At 42.6% G+C, this 2,936-nt stretch overlaps 1 non-coding gene across 1 annotated transcript; it reads right to left on the bottom strand.

Annotated features, from left to right (window-relative positions):
- Nucleotides 1–728: 728 nt before the first annotated feature.
- Trnas-cga (transfer RNA serine (anticodon CGA)) lies at nucleotides 729–803 on the bottom strand. Its single transcript has one exon. It is a non-coding gene; the product is annotated as a tRNA-Ser (tRNA).
- Between the last annotated feature and the right edge of the window lie 2,133 nt (nucleotides 804–2,936).

Raw genomic sequence — 2,936 nt, 5'->3', positions numbered from 1 at the left:
TCACCATCTCCTCGTCCCCACTCACCCGCTTCAGCTCTTTCCTTTCCTATCCTATCCTATCCTATCCTATCCTATCCTATCCTTTCCTTTCCTTTCCTTTCCGTGTCCATCTCCTCATCTCCCTACTCTCTGTCCATTTCCTCTCCCCTGTCTCCGTCCATCCCCCTCCCCCTCGTCCACCTTCCTGTGCCTGTCAGCTCCTTCACCTTCACTGTCTGTGCATCTGCCTGTCCTTCTTTCCCTCTCCATGTTATTCCACTCACCCCTGCAGTTTTCTTTCCATATTGTAACTAATATACCAAATTTAATTGGCCGGCCGCGGTGGTCTCGCGGTTCTAGGCGCGCAGTCCGGAACCGTGCGACCGCTACGGTCGCAGGTTCGAATCCTGCCTCGGGCATGGATGTGTGTGATGTCCTTAGGTTAGTTAGGTTTAAGTAGTTCTAAGTTCTAGGGGACTGATGACCACAGCAGTTGAGTCCCATAGTGCTCAGAGCCATTTGAACCATTTTTTTTTTAACCAAATTTAATTGAAAAGTTCCAGGAGTTTTGGATGAGCTTTCTACCTGGAGCTCTGCCCGCATACACACATGTTGAATAAATTTCACATACATTTAAAATATTTATACATATATTTCACTTGTATGCCTAGCGAATTTCGCCCTCGAGTTTCATTTTGAAGAATATCAATGTTTATGACAACGTGAAACGTCCTGGCAGATTAAAACTGTGTCCCGGACCGAGACTCGAACTCGGGACCTTTGCCTTTCGCGGGCAAGTGCTCTACCAACTGAGCTACCCAAGCACGACTCACGCCCCGTCCTCACAGCCTTACTTCTTCCAGTACCTCGTCTCCTACCTTCCAAACTTAACAGAAACTCTCCTGCGAACCTTTATGACAACGTATCTTCCGAACTATGTGCTGTAGAGTGATATAATTTTGCAGGTACACCGAGTGCCCTACTGTCTGTGAAATGTGTTGAGAATAGAATTCGCAGTAAAGAAGTACTAAATTAAAACATCACACATGATGCAGCAATTTCTTTTGCATCTCTGTGTTTGTGATATCATATCTTCTGAAATTAGTCGTATAATGATGTAATTTCTCTTGTACATTCAGTAGTATATGTAAATACTGACTACAGAATGTGTCACGAATACTAATAAGTAATAAATTAAAACGTCAGGCTTCATATGGCAGTTTTACTACACGAAGAGCTAAAATGTAATAAGCCATGACTTTTCTCCTTTCATCATTTTGCTGGGGTCGTCACCGAGGGAAAGCTTCGTAAAGGATTGAAATTATGTGTAAAGTTTGTTGCAAGTCTCTAAGTCGTCTCAAATACTAAATAACTAAAGTATGGGTATTCTCGCGTCTTGGGCTACTTGCTTTTTACACCCACCCCTGCCCCTTTGATAGGTGTGTGGTTCTTACACCCCCCCCCCCCCTTCTAGTAATTATTTCCAGAGAGCAAATGACATATGAACCAAATTTGATTGACATCGGCGCAGTGGTTTAGGAGGAGATGTGGAACATACGTGTAAACGTACATCCGTTTTTATAATTTGTATGGATTATTGTCATTCATACGTGTTTTCACGTGCCTCTTCGTGTCTGAACTTTCGATCACTTGTGATCGGAGCTGCAAAAGCAGTTTCCCACTTAAAATAACTGCAACTGGTAAAAACCTGAGATCTTTTCAACTGCTACTTTCTTTGTTACATGACACACAAACTTTTCACACGGATTCTTCAACATTTGGGAGACTACTCTCATTGCGGTTTTCGACGCGCGTGCGGCACACACACACATACGCACACAATCACAAATACTTCTACATATGTTCATAAAATAGTGCCTCGTGCGCCAGCACGAAATTGTAACTACAACGCATTTCGCAAACTGGTGATCTTCAGACAGTTTCGCTAAATAATCGCCTCGACTGTCATTACTATTTTCACTTCCACTGTTTTCTCTCGATATCAATTATTATTCCGTAACCGTCAGAAACCAGCTACTTGTGATGAATAAAATAATGTTTTAGTTCAAGAGTAACAGGAAACGAAGAATTTGGTTTTAACGTATGAAAAATTGAAACTGGAATTGATTTGATGATGCATGTCCGAGCCAGGAAGGAGCAGGATTTGCCATTTAGGTAACCTCTTGTAAAAAGCGCGTAAAATACAGTTTCGCGTTCGCGACTGTAACCTGGTAACACTAAGGGATCCATTCCTGTCTCGTCTAGCTCCATGTTTCGCTACATGTTGCTTCACGCCTAGCACTACCCTGGAATTTCATTAGGATCACAGCTATTTGAAACTACACCATATCGTACCACCACCGTCCACAGAATGATCTCTAGGAATCCTGATTATAAACGAGCAGAGTTGCTAGCTATATTGCTGTATATAAAACATAGCATTGCCGGCCTTATCGGGAAGCAACACGATTCCATGCCAAAGTAAAGCTCCGTGAACATTGCTAGCTCGCTGAACAAACAGCTACGTGATCAGCGCGACGTTGTGACCGATACGTGCAATGGCTTTATTGGTGAGGAGATTCAGAAAGGAGCTAAAGCTACAAGAAAGAAGCTGATTAAGTTGTTAGAGTGCAAGTTATAAAACCAGGGTCATATGGCCCTAGGACACTGACAAACGACTATTTACCATTAGGAATGAAAAAGGAAACTATCACTCAACAAGTAGTCCGTTGACGTTGTTCGTAAATGTGGTAATAAGCCATTTCCGAAAACTTTTCGCAAACGTTATTCTGCCCAGGGGATTTGATTTTAAAAGCTGCCATATTAAACCAGTTATCACCAGGGAAAGAGGAAACGTTACGAATAGCGGATGTACGTGTCACTTTTAAGAGAAAATCAAAGATTGGAATCCAAATGGCTAGTCGTTTATAGACGTGAGTTCGCACGCTTTGCACTCG

This window comes from Schistocerca nitens, chromosome 1 (assembly GCF_023898315.1).
Source record: "Schistocerca nitens isolate TAMUIC-IGC-003100 chromosome 1, iqSchNite1.1, whole genome shotgun sequence".
Classification (NCBI taxonomy): domain Eukaryota; kingdom Metazoa; phylum Arthropoda; class Insecta; order Orthoptera; family Acrididae; genus Schistocerca; species Schistocerca nitens.
The sequence above is the reverse complement of the archived record's forward strand: the minus strand, read 5'-3'. Positions and strand labels throughout refer to the sequence as shown.